Genomic DNA, 12454 nt, shown 5'->3' with positions numbered 1-12454 from the left:
TGCTGTGGTAATTTCAGAGCCTGATCTTATTTATTTATTTATTGCATTTGTTTACCGGGATAAGTCCACTGGTTCTAAAAGAGCCCATTTTCAGTGGAGGCCCGGGGAGAAAAGCTCCAACGAGAAAAAAAAAAATATAAACATTAATTAGTACAGAAGCAGAAACAGTGTTACAGATTAGTAAATATAGTAACATATACAGAATATATACATAAAAGCAGGAATCTAGTTTGTTTGATTACAGCAATATATACAGAAAATATACATTAAAGCAGAATTCAGTGAATTCAATCGAGATCAGTATTGTTGTACCAGAATCAACAAGTGAAGATAAAAATAAATTTGGAGAAAATATCATCAGTCACTAGTAACAAAAGACATAGGAGTTTAGTAATCATATAAGTAGAGTGAAGAGGTTAGGTTATAGAGCAGGAACATAGCCAGGAAGAGTTGAGATGATTTTTCAGCATTTGTTTGAAGGTGGTGTGCTGCCTGTGTTTCTTATAGAAGGCGGAAGTGAGTTGTATGGTTTGGTGATGGTGAAGGCATAGAGGAGTTGACCAGCAGGTAAGGTGGGCTTTATCTACTTTTAGAAGTAGATGATTTTCAGATCTTAGATGCCTGCTGGAATGGTATTTGGCAAGTAGAGTTAAGAGAGCAGGACAGTCTGTGGTTCTGTAGATTATTTTGTGCACAGTAGTTGGGTGAATGAGAGATGGTGGGGGGGTTCAACCACCCTAGTTGATTCAGTGACTTACAGTGGTGGGAAAGAGAATGTGGCCTTGGTGGCAAATGTTGCTATTCTGTTGTAACACATAGCAAATTTGGATTTTGTAGAATTTCGGATATTAGTGAGGAGAGGGGCACCATAAAGGAGAGAGGGTAATAAAAAGGTAGTTGCAAGGGTTTGTCTAGTAGAGAGGCTAAGAAAGTGTTGGTGCCTGTAGAGCATACCAAGCTTTTGGTGTGTTTTTTTGATGTTATTGTTTATGCAGTGGCGGATTTAGGCATGGGCGCAGGGGCGCGTGCCGGCCCCTTTTAAAACTTGTTTTTTTTTTTTATATATATATAAATTGCCTCTTTAATCCAAACTCGCGCCAGCCCCTTTTTAAACTTGTTTTTTTTAAGTAGGCTACCTCTTTAATTCTGTGTCTCCAAATGCGCCTATACGGAGATGCGATTGGAGGTTGCAGTCAGATGATTTTGTTTTTTTATAACAATCCATCTCCAACTGCATCTCCGTTGTAATTTAGGCGGGTTCAACCGTTGGAGAGAGCTAGCGTTCGGGTAAACCCGGAAAGGTATTACAGTAACTGGATTTGTGTTAGCATACAATTTTCTGACGGATATGATGTCTGGAAATCATCTGTTTGTCATTGTTTAATGACTTTGATCGGAAAACATGGCGAAAAAAGTGGTACACGTATGCTTGCGCGCACATAACTTGTGTCCCTATACAAACGTATGTAGTATTCTGTATGCAATGTGTATATATTAGGTCAGCGGTATTTTCATTTGCTCCATAATAAGTAATTTATTTCTGATGCCCTACGTAAGCTGCAGCATCTCAAAGCCATTGTACTTCTAAAGTGTAACTCAACGCCGTTTGTTGGAAGCCGTCCTTAATTTTGGCACTAAGTTTTGCACTGCCACTCTTAAAGTGGCGCGTGGATTACAGTCATTACTTAACAGTCGCAGTATTCTTTTACAGAAAATACATGTTAATTCATATTCTCTTTTATGTCATCTTTTTTAAGCTAGTGGTACAAGCATGTAAAATGCCCTTAAATCCCTACTATTGCTTTTTTTCTTGCTTTGCCCCTAATTCTGTAGGTACATTTTTGAAAGCTATGCTCTCAATATCTTCTGATTTTTTTTTTCAGGAAACATTTGGCCGCAACATTTTGCTGTGCCTGTTCAAAAATTTTGATTTTGTCACAGAACAGACACACTTTACAAAATGCACATTAAGGGAAATATTATTCCAGCTTTATAAGTGAAAAATGTCAGTGTTTAAAAGTGTTCCTGATTTTGGGCCTTTTTCTCTGACATTAGAGACAAGAGATTAAAAATTCTTCCAGCCCTGTGGTGCAGTGATAGACTAACAGTATGGGTGCTGCATGGACTGGGTGGGGGAGAATGGGAGTTGGCAGCCAATGCCTGTGTGCTCATTCTGGGAAAAGGGAGCCAGCTTGGCTTGCTGCATTGGCGCTACTTCTTGCTGTGTATCACTGCAGTATAAAGAGCCTAGTATGCTTCCACTGCAAGTGTCAGGGGTTGCAGAAATGTGTATTTCCAAAGACAGCAGCAATGGCTCATACAGGCTAGGGATAGGACAGTTCACAGGATCTGCAGATTGGCCTTCCCCCTAACACCTAACTCATGCTTCAACTGCAGAGTGAACTGTCTGCCTCTGATGGGGAAACAAATGGATATTTTAGAAAGGGTAGCCACTGGGTCAATCCTGTGGACCACAAAAAAATAAATAAATAAATAATTGAGAACACCTGTTGTGAAGTGTTCTATTATCTTGTTTTTTTTTCCAAGAATAGATCTGGAAATGGGTGCAGAACATGAGCTGAACATATTGTGACTGATATACCTGTATCTTTATTTTTCTTTTGGTCCTGATCCTCCCTTCTAATTATCAAGGCTGCCACCCCCACACCCTACTGACTTATTCATTCCTATACTGTCTATACAGTCAGTATTAAGTGTTGTAAGAGTAGCACACAATGTTTTGTACAGGGACATACTGCTGGACGTGTTGGAGGATATTTTTCGTTTTAGTGTCAATGAAGTGCTTGTGCATACAAGGACGTTACATACTAATGAAATGGTTCATTTTGGTGTTTATGCATACATGGACATACCACTGAAAAGATCACCATGGGAAATGTCAGTGAAGTGCTTGCGCATACTGGGACAAACTACTGAACGGGTCATTTGGAAAATGATTCAGATTTGTGTCAGTGAAGTGGTTGTCAGGGTTCAAGTTTTCATTTTGTTTTTTGTGCATACATGATACATACCACTTGAAGGGATCACACAGGAAATTATTCATTTTGATGTAGATGAAGTACTTTTGGATAAAAGGAGAAAAAACTGAAGGGGTCATTTTGGGGAAATATTTAATTTTGGTGCATGTGCATACATTGGCAAACTCCTGGAGACGTCATTGGGGAAAGGTTAATTTTGGTGTTATTTGAGTGGTTGTGCATATGTGGGCAAACTACTCATGGGGCCGTTGGGGTTATTCTTTCATTTTGGTGACTGAAGTGCTTTTTCATACATGGCTAAACAACTGAATGGGTTCATTGGGATGAATCTTTCATCAAGAGTACCAGAACATGTCAGAGATTTAGGATGCATGGCTAGGCTTAAAAAGGCCCTTGTGGTCGTCAGCCTATTAAGCACATATGAACCATATGAACTGTCTGCCAGACAGAATACAGTTTAATTTTAAAATAAAATTGACAGAGTTGGAAAAACTACATTGAAAGTGCTGTTGAGTGTGAGCCAGTGATCCACATCGAGGTAATTTGTACATCTCCTATGACAATGGAATGAACTGCTAACTTACTGACTGATTTTGGCAGAGATTTGTGAAATTTCTTTGTGTTAAATGAATTACTTTGATTCCATGCTGCTTTGTAAATGGGCATTAAATCACAGTAATGTTTTTACAGTGACCAATAACTTCCATTCCTTGTCTTTACTGTTTAGTTTGGAAGGTCTTATTTTACCTCCTTTAATACATTATTTTTATTGATGAACAAATGAATGATGTATGCAGCACTAATATTTCTTACAAAAGTAGTTTAAATAGGTAAAGTACGCTATGTGACTGTGCATTAAAGTTCTGCATGCAGTCGTACTGCTCCTTGGTTAGACAACAAAATGTTCAAATCAGTAATTCTGTAAGCACTCCTGCAGCAAAGGTAAAGCTTTCTTCAAAAACAATGTTTTTTTTACCTTTCTAGTGAATTAAAACTTTCAAGTTCATAGTTTCATATGTGAGTACTAGTCTGTTGCCCTGAATGGACATTTTAAATCTGGCCATGCTTTCCATTTGTGACCCAGCTATGCTATGTTATTCCATAAGTGTTTAACTATCCATCCCTATTTATATTTAAATACTTCTCATTTATAGCAGATAATTTTGTTTGGCTCTCACCTTCACATTATTAGGGGTCCCTATTATAAGGTAGGGTGTTTAAGCCCTGTCTCTGTCTATTAGTAAGATAGGGGTCAGTCCTTGGTTAATTTTCTATTTCCCATCCTCAGGTCTAAATTATGCTTAAATAGGGTCAAGGAAGGACTTTTTTTTATATATGAGCAGTCTGTTCCACAACAGTGGTATCCTCTGGGATATGTATCTGTTCCTCCAGACCATTATGTTGACAGAAGAGGTTGAGGTTTCTGGACTGGGTATTTCTAATACCAATTTACTTACGGATGTGCAGTAGGTGATGTGCAGTAGGTCCATTAGTATTGGGTCTGTGGATGCCTTATAAGCTAGGTACAGGTTGTCTCTTAGTAGTCTGCATGAAACAGAGTGTAGAGGCAAGGCTTTCAGGCAGTCCATGTAGGTCATATACCTTAAGCCCACTATTCTTTTTTTTAAGGAGCCTCTGCGGAGGATCCCATTATTGCAAGTGCCTGGACGAGTACATTCCTAAAGGAGCATGTTAGTATTCAATGGGTCTAATGAGAGCGGAGTTAAGTGGGATAATGACCTCTCTGGACCTCATTTTTTATTTTACTGGTCTAATTTCCAAGGTGCCAAGCGGTACGTTTGCGAGTGTGCCCTGTTTGCCGTGCTAATTACAACCCCTTATGCAGAGTCTTTGAATAATTATTCTGGTTTAATGCAATATATATTTTTTATTATCATTGTGTAAAAAAACAAGTTTGAGTAAAAAAGATGTTATTTGACATTTTGAGTAAATGGTTTATTGTGTTAAATAGTGTCTGTTGTACTATTGCAAACAAGTAAATAAGTGGTCTTAGTGTTTGGAGTGGTTATAGTAACTTGTTAGCTAACAGAAATAAGTTCGTTAATTTTTTTTCAGGTTTTTTGTTGTTTATGAAATGATTGGACTGTATTCCCACAGTACACTCCCAACCAGAAAAAGACTTTCATTTGTTTCTGTGATTAAATGTCAGCAGTTTGCATGAAATTATTATTTTTATTGCAATGATAAAATTTAAAGGGTTGCTTTCTGTTGGATATATTGCCGTTCATCCCTGACGTTGAAGTTAGCACTTTCGATTTATTTGTTTCACATAAACAAATCGGTTCCAAAATAGTTAAACCTTTTTTTTTACTTCCGGATAGTGTGAAGAATGGGAGGACAGTAGGTTGATGCCATCATAATTTATATTTATGAATTATTGTGGTCTGAATATTTGCAGCAGTAGTTCGAATTGTTTTCTGGATTTTAGTTAACTGTAGACACCGTTATGACATTTCTTCGAAAGCTGCACTGTGTCATGATCCAGCTGTTAATTTCCAGACAAAACTTGTCAGAAATGTAAGGTCGGAATTAGTGTGTACAGAAATGTGTGTTTTTGCTCGGTATTAAATGTTGATGGGCAGACTGAGTGAGTCTCCAATGTACATTTTCTACTAGAATCTCCTACGCCTTTTTTCCTTTTTGGGTAGACTATTCATATTTGCAGTTTATTAATTTTTTGTGGGAACGTTTGTGTAAAACTAATTTGCTCCATGTACTTGTAGTATGTGGGATGTATTATCATTAAAATGGATTTCTCTGCACCTTTCTGAATGGGAATGCTAGATTACAAATCTTGTTCAGTTTAAAAGGTGTGTGGGTGTGTGTGTGTGTGTGTGTGTGTGTGTGTGTGTGTGTGTGTGTGTGTGTGTGTGTGTGTGTGGCATTAGTAGAGAGTAGTAAGTGAGGGATTTGTAAGGGGGAGGTGTTGGCTAGGATGATACTTTTCTTATTGACCCATGTCCGTAAGGGACAGAGCCCAGACCAGGGGTAAGTTTACAATTTTCCATCCAGTTGTCAAGGTTTAGTTTGCATAGGGTCAGGGATGAACTCTGTTTTACATAGATGAGGAGCCTTTTCCATAGTGCAGGGATTCTGTGAGATGCATCTATCGCACCATCATGTTCTGTTTATATCACAAATTAAGTTCATGTCCTTGGGTGTAGTGTTTCTGGTAGTGGTTTGTTTTGCTCGTGAGCAACAGATCCATCGGATCTACTTCACAAGGTCAAAATTCCTGAGATGAAAAGAGTGAAACTTTAATTTACTGCACGGATCATAGGTTGGTACTAGGCTATCGGTCCTAGGGCCTATACAAACCTAGCCATAACAATTCCCTGGCTATTTCTTCCCACGGTATTTACTTTCCTGGACCCCTGTCTAGCAGGGTGACTGACGTGATCCCCAGGGTGAATTCCTATCTCCCATCCAGTTGTCAAGGTTCCTTTTTAAAGAGGTGCTCTGCTTGACATGTATGGGCAGTCTATTCCAGAATCTGGGGAGTCTCTGGGTCAGGAACCTATCCCTCCAGCATGTTTTGTTCATTGTGATGACAAGGTTTAGTTCCCGGAGCGTGTGACTCTGAGGGATTGGGATTTTTTTGTGTAGCATGTCCAACAGCTCTGGGTCTGACATGCCTTGTATGTTAAGCAGAGATTCACTCTGAGTAGGTGATATCAAACTTTTCAGTGTTTAGTGTACTGCCACCTATGGGGTAATTCATGGGTACATGTTTTTTCCCAAAGGGGATAACTATACATTGCTTGGCATTGAGCTTGAGCCCATGGCTCTGGCTCAAAGCATCCGTTTCTGTAAGGCTCTTTTGTAGAATATTCACAAAAGTTGGGGATTCAATAATGGCTCCCAGTTTGCAGTCATCTGTGAACTTTGTTAGCCAGAGTCCCTTAGTTTTAGCCTGTACTTCAGAGAAGTAGATGCCAAACAAGAGCAGTCCCAGGACTGAACCCTGAGGTACTCCACTGGAGCTGGATTTGGAGTCTGTTGCTTTTACAGTGTGGGTTCTGTCAGTATGCCAGTTGGCAACCCATTAAGTGATGTAGGGATTAATCCCCACCTTAGTAAGTTTATCTGATTAGAGAGTGGAGGATGGTGTCGAAGGCCTTGGCAAGGTCCAGATAGGCTGTGTGAACCGCCTTACCCTCGTCCACAGCTCTGGAAACTGATTTCAAGAAGTCAGTCAGGTTCAGGAGACAAGATCGACCCTTCACGAACCCAAACTTGAGTGGTGTCCAGTGTCCGAAGGTTGCCAATGTCTTTGTTTTATAAGTTCCATGATAATACGTTCCATGGCCTTGCAGATCAGGCTCGTCAGGCTTATTGGGCTATAGTTCCCAGGATCCAAGGTGGATCCCCCCTTGTGAAGTAGGATAAATGTAGTTGTGCGCCACTCCAGTGGGCACGAAGCCTGAGGTGAGGCTATGATTAAACATGACCAGGTCATTTTGTGGTTCATGTAGTACACAGCCTGGGATGTCATCTGGTCCCATGGATGCTGTATTCTTAGCTTTGGAGAGTGCGTTTTTTACCTGTGTGGCTGTGATTACCGGAATTTGACAATCTTTTGGTATTGAGATGGGCCCTTTAGTTGGTGAGAGGGGGGTGAAGTTTGCACTGAATTGATCTGCCAGAATATTGGCAATATCCCTGGGATCAGTATATTTAATGCTATTCTTTTGTAGCTCAGAGCAGATCTGAGCATTGCCATTTAGATTCTTGAAATAGTTATCGAATGCCTTGTGGTTATCTTTGGAATCTTTTGCAATTATATTTTTGTAACTAGCTTTGGAGAATTTTATGAGGCATCTCAGCTTCCTGCTGAGGCTGGTAAGAGGTTTTTCATCCTGTGATTTTCCTCTTTTCTGCAACAGTTTCTTCCTTTTGTTGTAAAGTTTGTTTATGGCAGTGGACCACCATATTGGCTTCCTTTTTTGGAGGAGAGCATCTTGGTTCTGTTTGGGATGGCACAATTCATGCACAAGTGGATGTGCTCATACAGTGCCCTAGTGTAGGATTCAGCAGTCGAACTTTCAGTTCCTGTCTGCATGGGTGTCATGAAGTTTGTCACTTCTGACTTGAGTCGCATGAAGTTGGCTTTGGAGAAGTTTTTTTACAGAGGTTTCCTTACTGGGGGGTGGGAAGAGATGTGGATGTCAAGGGTGATTAGTTTATGGCCAGACCTGACCAACAAGGGGTGACTATAGGTGTGGATCATAGAATTCCCATGTTGGTAATGACCAAGTCTAGGATATTGGAGCCCCTGGTGGGACTATGGATTAGTTGATCCAGGGCAATGGAATTTATGAACTCCAAGTACCGTTGGGCGAAGGTGTTGGCACATGAGTAGTTTTCACATTTAATGGCAGGGTAGTTGAAATCTCCCAGTTTTAGGGAGTTTGGTTGTATCTTAATATTCTCCAGTATGTTTAGAAAGGTGTAGTGAGAATCTTGGGGCATGGTGGGGGATCTGTAGCAAGCTACAATTTGGATTGCAGTCTTACCTTGTGTTAGTTGCACTTGGAGAATTTCAGACGCATGGTTTTTAGGCAACTATCCTGGTGGTGTGAATATGTGCACTCCACCTTAGTGTTTTGGTCCTGGTTTGGTGGCCAAAAAGTATACCTGGTATTACAGGGGTAATACATTAAGATAAAGGGGTAAATATATCCACAGCCAGTAAAAAGGACAGAACTTCACTTTTTTATATAAATAAAAGCTTATCCTTGTAGCATTTTAGTTGCTTATTCTGTTTCTTATAAACATTTAGGTGTTTCAGATACAGAATAACTGTTTTATGCAGCTATTACATAAAATATAGGAAATATATTTGTCCTTTAATCTCAGGACATTTTCCTTTTTTTTCAGTTTCTTTGCAGGACACAACTGCCCAAAGAGGGACTGTCCCTCGTAAAGTGGGACAGGTGAGACAGTGCCCTGTGCTAATAATTAAAAGCAATGTCTTAATTCTGCTCTTTCATGGGTGGTTGCTGACCTTTTAGTCACATGCATTAGTAAGACGTAAGAAAATGTCCTACAAGTTTTCTCTGATGCAGGATGCACCCTCAGAGTGTTTAATTACACATGGCATACGAAGATGAAAAGAGAGGTAGCTTAGCATCTCACTGTGACCATCTTTATCAGACTGCAAGGATATGCTTCACCTGGTTAAAGATTAAAATAAAGTCTGGAAAATAAATAGTTATCTCCAGCAAGTCTCCTTTACTAAGAATTTATATGCAATTTTTTTTCTAAGAATGTTTACTTTTGTACCTTTATGTATGTATTTCATTTACTGAAGTCTGCTCACATTATTTTTTGAGATAGCAATTTCTTTATTATTAATAATGACATACCTGAGCAAACCCTTCGTTATTTCAGTGGTTTCATTTAATGCTTTGTTATCCACTGCAAGAATATGCTACACATGGATCTAGCTTTGTTATACATCTCCTTACCTGCTCAGTTTGATTGATTATTGAACTACTGTTAATGTTAATATGCTGTGATTTATTTATCTTACATATATCAACTGTATCATATTCTGAATTTTCATTTATAGTCTAGGAATCACCTGTGTCCTCTTGAGAAGCAAAGAAATGTTATAAGATTCTTGTAAAGCAATGATCCTTAGTGTAGACTTTTGCCATTTGGCTCAAAAATGCAAATAGAGTTAATTGTTCATTATGATAAAAGCACTTAAAAAAACTTGGTCTTGTGTGAGGGTAAGGTTAATTTCATAAGTCTTGTGTTTCCAAAGTTATCCTTGTTACCAAGCTGTGTTTCACTCTCAGGTGAATAACTGGTTATGATTGATTATAGTATATGTGTTAATCATGGCTGCTTCCTCATAAGCAGGAAATATTTTGAATAGTACTGTGACAAGTAGCAAAATGAACCTGAAAATGTTAATGTAGTAAATTGCACACAGAGAAATAGTTCTAATAGGCAAGATATCTAATGATTTATTTTAATGCATAAACATGATTGGAATTAATTTTATTGGAGGGCATGTTTGCAGGTTAGTTTATGACTCTAATCAGTGTTTTAATATACTGTTTTGTCAAGGCTGTATGTTATATATTATACATGTATTCTTTATATTTATGGCATCATTTTTATGCTTACCAAAATGTGTTTAGATCAACATGCAGGTAACCTGATGTTACACCTTTATTTATGCAGTTTCCTTAAAGGAACACACTATTCAAATCCATTGCTTGGTGCATCATGTGGTACATATCATTGTGGCTCAGAATTCCATCCCATGATTGAGTGGCCAAAATAAATGTATTTTGTGGCAGCCAGGTTTTCTGTAGTCTTTACTCCTGTCTAGATGATGAGGTCATTTAATTTGAAATATTCCAAATGATGGAACAACAGTGAGTAACTACAGTGTGAGGGAAACTGACTGGGGTAACATTCTTCATGTTTGTTTACACTAAATGTGAAGTTGGACTTGCAGTGTCTTAATTTAAAGAAGTCAACAAAACCTACTGAAATTTTCATTGCTGCACATATATACTGTAGGAAACCCAGTCTATATTTAAGATGGTTATCAAAATCTAATATATTTCCACCTTATTGGTTTTACATAACTTTAATGTAAATTTTATTTATTAGATAAGAAAGATCGAGGGAGGAATAAAATGAAAGCTTTTTACCACACAGTAAATTTACATGTAGAATGTTTTTGTTCAGAATAATTCATTTTCCCTATTTCAAAGTCAGAAAATGTGAAATTTATAATGCAGCATCTTATTGTTTTTCAGGAGAGGGGTGATTACCCTCCATTAATGCTTAATGTGCACTGTGTACAGTTTTTCTCTGTCAAACTTCAAGCACTCTGATGTAATGGATTGCATTTGTGTACCATCCTTTTCTGTTTCTACTGAATGTGAGCATTAATGTACTGTACTTTGTAAGCATATTCTTCGTAATACTGCATTTGAAAATTTTAACTTACAGGGTCACTGTAACAGTAAATCTTAACATTTGTTTACCCACCTTAATTTTTGATTTAACCACCTTTTTAACCCACAAGAAGGTTGAAATTTACTAGTAGTGTCTCTTCCCTGTGAGGACCCATGTCCTTAAAGGTAGCAATGCTGAAGGTGTAAGACATACATACACATTGTTCATTGCTCTCTCCTATTCTTCTCTGTGTCTGACTTATTAATGTTCTCTCAGTTTATCCCTGAGGAAAATAAGTGCATAGTGGCTAACACTGTCTATCCTGCACTATTATTTCAGTGGAGTACTATTTGCAGAGCTATAATTTTATAAAAAATGCAACTACATTTAGACCTAATCAGAAGTGATTGTCTTCTCTCTCAGAGTTAATATAAAAGTGCTTGTTTTGCTGTGGCTACATTATTAAATTGAATGCTGTGAGAATTGTCTTAGATTTAATAAAGACATTAAACTTGAGGTATTTAAAAGCTTTGTCTTAATACCTTACTTCTACTTCATATTCTAGTAAGAAGCCCTCCACTAACTCTGCAGAAGAATAGAAACAGCTTTAAATGCTGAGTAATACTGCACACTTAAAAATTAGACACTTTCTTCTTTACCAGCATCTAGTCCTTCCAAATAATATAGGAAAATAAGGAGGAGGCTGACTGAGAATGTGTATTATTGGGTACATCATCTCCTCTTCCAGCTAAATATGCTGTTATTTCAAGAGAAACTAACACTGAAAACATTACCCCCTACTTTTGATTGTAAATGCTTTGATAGGAAATAACTTTCTTAAAGAGCATATAAAATGTATGTTGCCTTACTTGTCTTTACAGTCCAGCTGTTTAGTAACCATCAGGGTTGTCATTGTTGATCAGAGACCCTCCCCCTTAACATATCTGTCTTTGTGATGACTTCTTCTAGTACTGTATTTGTTTTATTCTGGATCAATTGACTACAAGTCTGTCAGACCCAAGATTCTTCTGTTTACATTCCTACACTTTTCTTTTGCCTTCCTTGCTGGATTGCTACCCACCCCACCACACCCTCAAATTACCTTAGGCCTCAGCAAATCCTTGAGCAGCGATGTCAGGTCACAATCACAAACTGAGTGCAAGTGGGCGAGCCTGTGCTCTGTTGATTCAAGCATACACTGTATATTTGAAGCTCAAGTCCCACACACACACACACACACACACACACACACACACACACACACACACACACATGCTTCTTGTTGATAGCTTTCATGTTCTATACACCTCCATTCACCATTAGTGGCTATTACAGTGGCATGTATGCCCACCATTCGAATGTGAATTAGCTTCTGCATCATTGATTAACTCGCACCCAAGCCATTCATCTCACTTTTGGGTCTAAAAATCATACACATGTTACAGGTGGCACTGATGGACATTCTCTGTTCCTCTGGGATGGTCTATACAAGCTGCACTGTTTTTGTT

The 12454-nt window shown here is 38.4% G+C and overlaps 1 protein-coding gene across 7 annotated transcripts in view; it reads left to right on the top strand.

The window, feature by feature from the left end:
- The window catches only part of POMGNT1 (protein O-linked mannose N-acetylglucosaminyltransferase 1 (beta 1,2-)), a 1898302-nt gene that overhangs the window by 117740 nt on the left and 1768108 nt on the right, over positions 1-12454 (top strand). The window lies entirely within an intron of this gene.

Source organism: Protopterus annectens, chromosome 10.part0 (genome assembly GCF_019279795.1).
Source record: "Protopterus annectens isolate FY-2018-M chromosome 10.part0, PAN1.0, whole genome shotgun sequence".
Classification (NCBI taxonomy): Eukaryota; Metazoa; Chordata; order Ceratodontiformes; family Protopteridae; genus Protopterus; species Protopterus annectens.
This window is presented reverse-complemented; position numbering and strand designations above follow the sequence as displayed.